Here is a 12,156-nt window from a genome sequence, read left to right on the forward strand (position 1 = left end):
ATGTCCAAACTTCAAAAAATGCGACCAATGAATATTTATGAATCTCCTGCATCATTGAATGGTATCCATGATTTTTCAGGCTGAACAATTTGCCCAACATGCTATGTCAACCTGTAAATCCACCCACCACCATTAATATTTATGAGCCTGTCAGTAGACTAAGGAGATTCATTAGACTAAGTAGACCTAGCTTGCAAACCCACCTGGACCTACCTTTGAATAAAATATGTGGATTTTCCTTTACATGTCAGACAGTTGCAATGGCAGGATGTCATGTTAGATATACATTATATGTATATATATAAATATATATAAATATATGAACACGATGAAAACGATGAAAAAGAGAGTATACACCTGCCGTATTGAAGTCCAGTTTAAGTCTTTGACAGCTTATTGCCTGATTCAAATTTGGCCACAATTTCAAAAATGTGCTTTTACTACAAAGTAGTGGCACCAACAGTTTAATTTGATGTATAAAAATCATTTTCACACAAAACACCACTTACTGTATGCTCTTCTGGTCTTGATTGTTGTGACCACCACAAGCCAACACAATTTTAACATCCAAATTAGCCACTTTTCTATATAGGTCACTGAGCTCCTGGGAGCTTTGCACAACCACAGCTACTAGCATTATGACATTTCCTCTGCCACAAGGGAGCTCTACAAGTGGAAATTGGCTTCATTTAAACCACAGTATTGGACTGCAAGGTATCATTAGAATTTTCAACAAGGACCATCTAGAGATCAATGATTCATCACAATTTATTTCCACTATGCATAACTCATGACCCGTGGGCTTCATTAGGCTCTTATGAACCTTTTATATGGCTTGCATGGATGTTCCACAAATAGTTCCTAATGAAAGCATCAAGGGATGTCAAGGAAGGTGTTAGGTAGCTATTACTTTTCCAGTCATTACACTGTCATTTGTTATTTTTAGTAAACACATTTACTTGTTCACTGTTGCACTGAAGTCTGTCTTGTGTCGTAGATATCCAATTTTTCATTCAGACAGAAGTAAATTGCACTGCCCTGGCTGTCTTAGTATACTAATTAGTAATAAGTTGAGGACTGGAACTTTTTTCTTATATTCTATCTTTATCTTTTAATTGAACAAAGTAAACGGATGATCTTTGACCATGCTTTAAATGTCTCATATAAACTACTAGCATTAAGCCGCCTCAAATCAAAGCCTGCATGACATTTAGTCAAGAAAATTCTGAATTTAGGTTATGCTTAACTTTTTACTTGTACCATATAGTACTTGAGTAACTGCTTCAAAGGCCTAAATGTGACACCTCAGTGGGTGGGTGTGGCATTTAGTCAAGTAAAATCAAGTATCTTTGGGTAAAATAATTCATTTCTTGACCAGATTTCATAAAGATACCATATAGCCTGCCAAACAGGCGGGAATATATGACACATGATTGACTGTACATGGCATTTAGTCAAGCAAAATAATGAGTCTTGCAGTACTTTTTGACCATGATTCTACAGATCCCATATAACTAACATACAGCCTCAGAGGCGTAAATATGACACATCAGTGGCTGCATGGTATTTGGCCACCGGCCTGTGGAGATCTCTGACCTATTGGCTCCCTCTGGATCGCTGGTATCTTTCCTTTAATGTGGGTTCATCAATCCTCGCAGTTAAGACATGAGCTGTGGCCACTTTCAGAATGAAGAGAGGGCGTTTTGTCTGGCAGGCCGGACCTGTGGGATGATTTGTTGATCTTCATCACGGAGAACATTTGTTCTCTCAGACAGGTACTTCTGGACATGCTCAGCACAAGACGAGGCGGACCTGTGGCATCGTGTCTGGGATGTAATGGGCAAACGTGTCTCTCTGTGCTCTGCTGTGTCCCATTCAGCTCTATCTGTCAGCATTCTGCCATGCTCTCCACATCAGCTGCAAATGAAGGGTTTCATTCCAAAATGCTATGTATCCATTTTTGCAAACAAATAGCTATCTGATGTTCATTGCTCAGTATTTCAAAAACACAATGATTAAGTCGTTAAAATAGTTTCTATTTCGTTGTATTTTCATGGCAGCAATCAATATTAGCGGGGTAAGCGGTCATAGTTTCCACTGTTGATATTTTAGAATGAAACCTACCTACCACCTAAAATGGATTTGTAATTATTTCAAACCAAATTTCGGAGCCTTAAGGTCAGCAAATCTGCTAAATTCTACTCTTGAGTGTGTTCAATTTGTGCAGGTAGTTTGCTTTTGGGAAAACAGCGGTGGTGAGTGAGCTTGTCAGTCGGAAAGTGAGCAAAGTTCTCCCGCTGCATTTGGCTCCCCCACAAACGCAGTTTTGTTTGGGAAGCTTTCACCGCATCATGAATATTCAAGATCACCTGTTTGCATTCCTGCAGTTTCACATTCAGGGTTGCCGGGATGATCCGCTCTGCCACACTGAAAAGCCGAGTCATATAACCACCTATCAAGCTGGATGACGGCTTTCCCCTCGCAGGCCATGAAACCGGTGATTTCCTCATGCATCTGGTAGAATCTGCACAGTGCTTACTCAGCTTAGCCCGCATAACTGTGTGGCATTTCCAATTTCAGGAAGGTTCTGTGGCAAATGAGATATAGACTTTTCTTTTCACTCAATAAAAAAAAGCATCAATCATTATTAACATTACTTTATAGATATTTGGAGCCAGCTAGTGCGGTCTGTGTAGCAACTGGGACTGATACTCCTGGTCAGAATTCACGGCAGGCTGAATTCAGCCAGCAGTTTAACACATTTTTAACACATGTGCCTTAAAGTGTTAGCACACTGACGAGTTCATGAGCAATCCTCTGCCTACGGGTAAATATTCACAGTGGTTCTTGCTATGATCGTGGAACAATGAAGTGCATGTTTCTCTCCTAAAGCTAGAAACTGCTCCAATAGGATGCTGACTTGGTGGACAATGTGACCAGGTGTATCCAGGTCAATTTAGGGGTTAGGGGTACATGTTCTGGTTCGAATATTTAATGAGTATACAAAGTCAGCCTCCCAGTCCCTGCCAGTTCAGGTTTTGCCTCTTGATGACATGATCTTCTGGATTATAGTCATGGGAGAGACTTTCAAATATTGACTGAACTTTACAAGGTCCTAGGAATATAGGAATTCTACTTTCAGGTGGATTTTTCCTTCCTTGAAAGCGACCCACAAAACATCATCGCTTATGCACAAAACAGTCGAGCTGGTTACCCACCACTTAACCTCCCTGGGAGCTGATCTTCATATCATCTCCTTTACGTTTTTTACTTGCTGTTGTTGCTGTGCTCTAGAAGATTGCAGGCGGTGTAATGGTGGGATGAGCGGTGAGAGGCTTATCCCCCGCTGCTGCGGCTGCTCTAGATGGGGCTTGTCAAACCTAGTTTGCAGGCTTGGTTGGTGAGGTCTAGCCTAAAGCCAATAAACTAGCTACAAAACCTTCATGAATATATAATTTACCTCCTGACTCCCACCAGCCTGAACCCATCTACCTGTTTGGTTAAATGAAAGGCTCTTTCATTGCTCAACAGAGTTTGTGTTTAATAGTCTCGCTTGTCAAATGCGACAATACATGGATTGAATATAAATCAAGCAATGCCACTGCCTGGCTTGTTGTCAGGCTAATATGACCTAATTCTGACCCAGATGTCAATGAAGCCTCTGGGCCAGCCATCATATTCTGTGTGATGTATTTTCTTCATGGTGTAACCAAGATTGTTATGTTGGCCAAGACTGATGGTGTTTTTGCACCATTGTTAGAAACAAGTGCAGCATCACACACCTCTCTGAGCTCCCATAGGCTTTCCCCATAGTCCAGCACACAACATACAACACAAATAAAGAAAGATTGTGATTAAATCATTGGATTTTGGACCACAGTTTTTATCTTTGACCTGATGTTGAAGGTGACGAGAAGACTCACATCTTCACGCATCCTAGGAAAAGGAGAACTGATATCTGTACTTTACCGCCTGCACACTTTTCCCTGGCCACCTCCAAATTGTGTGTTTTCCCTGTCACTGATTTAATCGCCTCCAAGTGTCTCACCCAGCCTCGACCCCTCCTGTCCCGCGTTACATATTTGGCACCTTCAAACTAACGAGAGCGAATGTTGACATTTGTTCACTTTGTACGCTTTGGGCCCCCGATATGAAAAAAATAATTATGTCAAACCAGGAGGCTACAGTCTTTATGCAATTCATTCATTCCTCTTCCCCCCTTACAAGCAGAGCATGATAGCTGCAAGCCGCTCTCCTCAGAAGTAATTTTGTTTGAACTAATGAGCGGAGAGAGGGGAGCGGTTCCACGTTTGGTTTTAAACGCCTTTGATGAATGACTCCTGTCCCAGTGGCTTGTGCTGTCATTAGCTTGACACCAGATAGAAGTGAAGTCCTAAAAGAAAATGGAAAATTGATTTACCTCAATTTTCATCCGGAGCAAATAGTTCATCCCCGTAATCCCACGCGACGGTGCACAGAGCGATTAGAAAACTGCGAGCGTGTGCTTCCTGTCGCAGTCGTGTGGAAAGACGCCGTTCTAATCAGCAGTTATGCCGGCGTCTCACCGCGCCCCACCAGTATTAATGTAATATGAAAGACAATCACCGAAGCTGGAGTCTAATTTGGGCTACGTTTCAATGGGACTTATTTGGAAGGCCAGTTCCGTTCTATTTGTATCAGATTTAAGCATATGTCCTGGGCCCGAGTGAAACTAGCGTTTGGGGATTCATGAAAAAGCCTAAGAATATTTGATTTCCTAAGCCTTGGATTGGCTTATAAGACCATATTTCTCATTTATGTAAGGTCTATTGTATGGCACAGGGTATATTTAGAATAAAGAAAACCAATGTAAGGCTGTGCTACTGTGAAGGGTTCTGGTGGTATGGTATTATTGGTGTAAGGTGCATTTCCTTACATGGTTTATATTTTACTGTCCTTTAAAGGCAGCAGTATTCTAATCACTGATTATGCTTTGGACGGAATACTTCTTTCCCAATGATAGAAATGTTTTCCTGCAGATTGTTTTAGTTATATAAACAATTCTTGGAGGTGGAGCTGCTCTGGAGGCAGAGATAGTCCTATCTGTTAAACTTCAAAGGGCGGAGCCAAAGAACCACGGCCGTTTTTCGGACTACAGTGAAAAGGCAAGGGGTAAGGAGGGAGCTTTTATTTTGAAGCCTAGTTCTGTTGTTACTAACTGAAAAAAAATACAATATAGTCAAACTAAGTTATCTAGGTTTAGCTAGTTAGCCTAGCTGACCCTCCAAATTCAAACTAGCCATACAGCTGCAGCTATCTAGGGAAGCTAGCTAGCCTGCTGAGCGTCCAATATTATTAATTCTATGGTCATGAAGAAATGAAAACAAGAAGTCATTTCTATTCAATTCAGTTCAGTTCAATTCAACAAGCTTTATTGGCATGACAGTTGTGTAACAATTCTATTTCTATTTCCATTTTAACTAGAGTTCCTTCTATGCAATTAGCTAGCTAACTTGCGCTCTGAAAAACTGTGGTTCTTTGGCTCCGCCCACTGATGTTTAGCTCAACCAATGAGATTGTTTCCGCCTCTACCACAGCTCTGCCTCTGGGAAATGTTTATATATATACTCCAATCTTCTTCTAACATAGAGTTGTGATGCCAGTTCCTGTGTAGCTAGATGTAAACCCAGTGGAGAAAATGGGATAATATGGGAGATTATGGAATAATAGGCTAACTCAAACCGGGTTTTCAACCACCATTACCTGCAAAACCACTGGAAGGCACCTGATCAGAATCAGATTCAACATGTGTGTAATGATAAGCGTTGTCCTTACTCTCTATTGATGAGCTGGACTGAAAGAAAAGGCACAGAAAACGCTTGAAAGCATGCTGATGTCAACCAAGCTCTGTTTGAATGCATAACCCTTTAACCCCCCACCCACACACACACACACACAGACACACACACACACACACAACAAAAGAGAGGCTGTCCTTAGCAAAGCAGGAGAGAATTTTTTCATTCTGGTCACTGTGCAACTTGACCTTCTACATTGTGGCAGCTGGTCTTATTTGAGGAAAATGGCCTTGGGTATTGTGGTGTGACTGACACATAATGCTGCACACGGCTCAAATTAATACTAAAAAAATTTATTATTTATTCACACTTACTGCTGAGTTAGAATCACATGGAAATTCCATGTGTTTAAAACCTGAACAATATTGACATCTAGTGGTTTTAATATGATTCATCCACTGTTTACTGAAATTTACAGGGATAATTAGAGGCAACTCCCCAGTCCCAAGCAAAACTGTTTTAGGATTTATGTAGCCGAATAGTCATGACTATTGTACACAACGGATTGAATTTGATCATTGTAGCTGGTTCAGGATCATATTTGCATTTTGAAATGGGCCCTACATACTCTTCTACAAACACTCCACACTCTGGACATTGTAAACAAAACTGTAGCAATGGGTATTTTAGTGGCTCCATTCAGTCACCTAAGCCAATACCACTGTCAAACACTGTCAAAACATAGTGACAAATTTCTACATATAATAACCACAAAATAACTTTACCACAAAAATAAAAACACACTTCTATGAAGGTTTCCTTTGCTCAGTTAGGTCAAAGGTCAAGCAGTGTGGTCCATCAGTTGCTCTTTTTTCAGTTAAATTGGTGCAACTGAAAATTTGGATCAGTATTAATGAATGGTTTGTGTTGGATGTGCTGTTAACCCTGGTCCTGACCTCAGTCTTTCAACAAAGACTACTTGGATGCAGCTGGAATTTCAATACCAGTAAGAGGAAGTAGGTTCTGTTCTCACTGGATAAACTCCTTTTTTAAATAGAGCTAATGCTGATAAAATGTATTGGTATAGTTCTGCTATTCTCCTCCCTCTGATAAGCAGACAAGACACCAAGTGCCACTGTTTGCATTCAAACTTAAAGCTTCAGCTTTGAACAGAATAAACCGAACAAAATGAAATATCAAATCCTTCCTATCTAGACCTGACTGTTTGCTGGACAAATATAACGTGTATTAAAATCTTAAAATGAAGGGTTTCATTACATATGAGATGTCAACCTTTTAAAAAATGTAGCCTGCCACCTCTTAAAAAATGATAGCTGGTATTAAAAGTAGAGTTTCCTTCCAAAATGAAATATCAACAATTTAAAAAACGTATCTCTTAAAAAATGATTTATGGTGTTTATGTAAAACTCATTATGGGTTATCTTTGAAGCTGCATAATTTAAGACTTTTGCTTACCAAACAGACACATTTTAGATAATACCATAAGTTTTATTTTAATAGTATTGAGCCGTGAAAATCAGCTAACATTTTTTTTTCTTCTTCAAAATGAATAGTGTTTTGCAATGAAAGCCTTCACATCTTCTCACTGCCTGGAGGCAGGCATGGTGGTGATTAAGGACCGAAAGAGTGACAAACAGAGAAAGAAAGGGAGAGTGTTGTCAGAGAGCGGGTTGGAGTTTGCAATCACAGTGAAACTATAATTTTGGTGTCACCAGAATGGCCTATTTGAAAATGTCAAGTGCCATCTCTGAAATTTTCCCTCGGCCAGTACCGCTGCATGCTCGTGCCCCTTTGGAAATCTTCTGAGAAAATTCTTTGTAGTTGTGGGAAATGGCTTTTGGTAGCATGTAGCAATGGAAAAGGTTTTGCAGATAAATAGGTCATTGCACTGGGTGGTTTTGATTAAACGTGGAATTTGTTGAATTGAAATGCATTACCTTAACTGTTATCTTATTATTAACAGTCAAGTCCCAGCTTTCAGTTCAGCTGAAGATCTGCATGTGAGGTTTAATGTGTATTTTGAAGCTGCAAAACGATTACTTTGTGTTATTTAGCAGCTTAATAAAATATGATGGGGATATGAAGATATCTGCGCATGTATAACCCATAAGTGATGCACTCAAACAGTTCTTTGACCAGGCAACAGTAAAATCGTTGGCTTGGAATTGTAAGCTTCTGAGTTCTTTTTTTAATTTTTTTTTTCAAAAATTGAGTTATCTGTACATTCATGATCTTTGAAGGTTACTTTATGCTTTTGTGGTGTTATTTTTTTTAAAAAGAACTTGGCGGTTAAATATTTAAAAAGACAGAAAGTACATAAGAGTTATGCCAGCTGGGAAGTCAAATCTTTGATGTTCAGTATCTCAGAACTGGACTCTCTATCCAGATGAAAAACTTCTCATTCCATTCTGAGCTCGCGAAAACGTGGAATGAAAGAAGTTCTGGAGCGTCGTTGCCGCTCCGCGATACAAATCACCACAAGTGTTGAGTTGTAGGTTTCAGCCTGAAAGTGAGCAGTGACATCCGTTTTCTGTTCATGACTCTTGATGCCGGTACTGTCGGCACCGCCTGAGGCATGTAATGAAATATGTAAGATAGCGTTGTCAAAATCCCCATTTCAAGATGCTTGTCTTACAGCGCTAGATGAGATACAAAATTTCACACAAGAGCGGCGGGATCTTCTTTTTATCACGTCAAGTGTAATTCTCTCTGGAGAAGGTAAAGTATGTTTTTGCCGCAGCCGCCGTCGCTTGTCAAGACATCGGAGGGGGCTATTTGTTATTCCTCGTCTGTGAGAGGGACTGACATTTCCCATTGGCAGTTGAAGCACATCCAGCGTTGCCCTCTGCCCCTTTCATCTCCTGTGGTTTGCTCAGCCGAAATGGGACAAAGCTCACGGGGGCTGCTAGAAATTCATTGGGGGAAACTCCAACGCAGCCACATCCAGGGGTTTTCTGACAGATGTGCTACGGTATTGTGGGACCGTGATCCCCTCTGGAGCCTGGTGAATCACCTTATTACATACATTTACACAGGAAATGGAAGCATGACGATAATACTTGCACCCGGCGGGCAAGCTAAAACTTTTCCATGCTCCCAATCCATGCAGACAGAAGCTGAAGGGGAGAAAAAAAAAATACATAGCTTATGCTCCTTTGAGAAGGATATATGGAGTTAAGCTTTTCTAGGCTTTCTTATTGAAAATGATAAAATGTCTTTTTTTTTCTTTCCATAACATGTTCTTCCATGGTTAGTGGTCATTTTATGTTGTTACAGGACTATGTCCATTATCACATGTCCATGGGACTACCTGGAGAGTGAGATGATCACGCTGAAGGCTTTTGGGAGAAGACAGTTGGTTCCAGTGAAAACTTAAAAGGATTTCAAATTCTATTTCTTGCCTGGTTGATGTGCAGTGTGAAGAACAGCCAGAGAACGTCTGTTTGTCACTCAGTTCATTATGCTGGAGCTTTCCATTCATCTTTGGCTAGTGTAGGATCCCATCTTCCTGAGTAATTTACAGTCTTATCATTGTAAACTGTACTGACAAAAACTAAAGGTGGCTTTCAAGATTCTGTTTTATCCGAGTCAGCATTAAAATCAACAAAAAAACAAACAAAAAGGTTATTTTTATCTTTAAATGGCAAATGAAGTCTCTTCAGAATCAGTGCTATTAGTCCTATTTTTGTGTTTCCCTTTCTAAAACATAACAAAATGCAATGGAAAATTGCATGCAATGCAGCAGTATATATAGATACAAGTGTCTCACTGACCACTCAGCAGTGCCTTGTTAGATGGGTAATGGATGTAACTCGTACGTTGTGTACCACAGTTGGGGGGGGACTGGTATTTTTCTTGTTATTTTCCTCTTTGATTACTCTGACTTTCTGCATAGGATTAGCATCATGTCAGGAGCCGGGACTCCAGGGCCGGCTCACACAGTGCAGCTAAAAGCTGTTTTGTCCACAGAGTGCTTCAAGAGCTGCTGTCAATACCTCTCTCTCTCTCTCTCTCTCTCTCTCTCTCTCTCTCTCTCTCTCTCTCTCTCTCTCTCTCTCTCTCTCTCTCTCTCTCTCTCTCTCTCTCTCTCTTTCACTCTGCCTTAAAAATACCTGTAATTTCACCTGTGACACTGAAAGAAAAACTGACGGCAAGACAGATGATGGCCCACGCGCTTTTCAAATTTGTACTGATAAAAGTTTGAAGCATTGTCGGTGCACATTGAATTATGCATGTAATTCATTATTCATATATATTCACGAATGCATTATTCAACGTTCTAAATTCTGGTGTTCATTCACACAATTATCACTTAAGTGGAACATTGACATTTTGCATGACGGTTCGTGAATGGTGGCTCTGGGAACCCGCAGTCGTCACCAGTTACTTGGAAAAAGACACGGTTTTCTCTTCTCCAGGCTTCACTTGCCTAACAACAGTCTAACTAAGCTCTTTTAATGAGCTAATACCTCTTCTCCCCTCCATTACCTGGTCTTATGGCCTGGGAAGCGGCATCCGTGGCGCGACACCAAGAGCTCCTTCTTGGGGGATAATGAATGAATTGGGCTTCTTTCCCTCACACTCAGGACCCACTGGGCAAAACCCAGGACAAAGACTGTGGCGTCTGGCCAGTAGATCCAGATGACAGATGAGTCTCATCTTGATTTGCACGATGGGCAGAAGCCTTTGCCATCTGACTCGGGTTTTGTGCCACGGCAAGCTCGAAGCCGGCCAAGTCAACGAAGGCTTTGATCTCACAGATGGATGTGGGTGGCAACTGGTTGAAGCTGGCATATTGCTAGCCTCGCTGACTGGCTTAAAGTCACACTGAAATGAAACAAATCACCATATCATACTATACACCTATTTGACAATTTATGCCCAAAAATAACCAAAAAATATATGTTCTTGTATTTTAATATCAAAAGCTCATCACTTTTACTTTCTAGTTCCGATCAAATAAAACTGCCTTCATTCTCCATAAGCGATCTCCCATTGGTTTACACTTTTGAATGATCATTGTGACTTTTTTTTTGCCTCTCGATTTGCTATTGAGTGCAACTGCTGTTCGCAAATTTATCGTTAACCCTAAAAATCGCCCCCCCCCCCATAGCTTTGGACCCCCAACAGGTAAAACCCAAACCTGACTGAGGACTCATATCCATCACCAGCAAGAACTTGATCACCTTACTGCCTCAGATGTGTGTTATTGAAAACGTAGCTCGTTTTAGCTGCCGCTCACCCTTGGCAAAGCTCCTTATGTGGCTCCAGGTTGCCGCTCGCTTATCAAGCGCTTCTCCAGAAGCAGAAATCATGTAGTGTACTGCATATATGACCAAGGAAAGAGAGGCACTTTGACCGTGACATGCTGAGCACTCATTTGTGATGGAAAAATACAACAGCAGGGTCCATGAAGGCACACATGCCATATTCATATTGCCAGGTCGCCATTGTAAATAAGAATTTGTTCTTAATGATTTGCCTGGTTAAATAAAGGTTAAATAAAAAAATAAAAAATTCAGTGTTTCGCTTGCCTCAGGTAACCTAGGTTACATCCATACAGGTCACTTTCAAAAGCTCCAGTGGACTCAGACAAAGCTGTTACTAAGAGGTTAATAAGAATCCCAACATCCCAATTTTTTCAGTAATTTTACTTCCACTTTGTTTTGACTTAAACTTGCACTAAGTAAGAGTTTTATATAAAAATACAGCCATATTAGCCGAAATCACAAAGAAGGGTTGCAACAGAAGAGCGTCCCATCCCTCCCTCCCTGAGATGCTGTTGATTTGCCCAAATTAATTTCCGGTATCCAGTATGATCTGTGGCAGCAAACTCCACCCACAGGAATTGATTAATCAAAACTTAAGAGTGAAAAAAAAAAAGACTAACACAACCCCCCCCCCTCCTAAACAGCAGTGAGCAGCACTCCGTCCAAAGAAAGCTGGACTCACCAACATTAGATCTTTTCCTCTCTCATCTCTTTGGTTTCCTTTGGTATGAAGCATCACAGAGCAGCCGGGTTGGTAAACATGAATGTGCTGTGAGCAGTTCACTGACGTCATGTTACAGGATTTCTGGGCATTGAAGGCCTTAAATTTCAAACAGTTACCTCTTGCTGCCAACGTGTGAAATTGCCTAGTGCACCTTTAAGTATTAATCTTTTGCTACATTTTAAATCACATTGGCCTAAATTATAGAGTACAAATTTTGTAGACTCCATAAGTCTCCGTAAGACTCCGCAAGTCAGCCAGAAACTGGCTGACTTACAAGTGAGGGAAAGTGAGTGAATGTCAATAGATCCACATCAGCTCCCTGGCCCTCACCTGCTCAGATTCACGGCTCTGAGAGAGAGTACGT

The sequence above is a fragment of the Centroberyx gerrardi genome, chromosome 17, assembly GCF_048128805.1.
Source record: "Centroberyx gerrardi isolate f3 chromosome 17, fCenGer3.hap1.cur.20231027, whole genome shotgun sequence".
NCBI lineage: Eukaryota > Metazoa > Chordata > Actinopteri > Beryciformes > Berycidae > Centroberyx > Centroberyx gerrardi.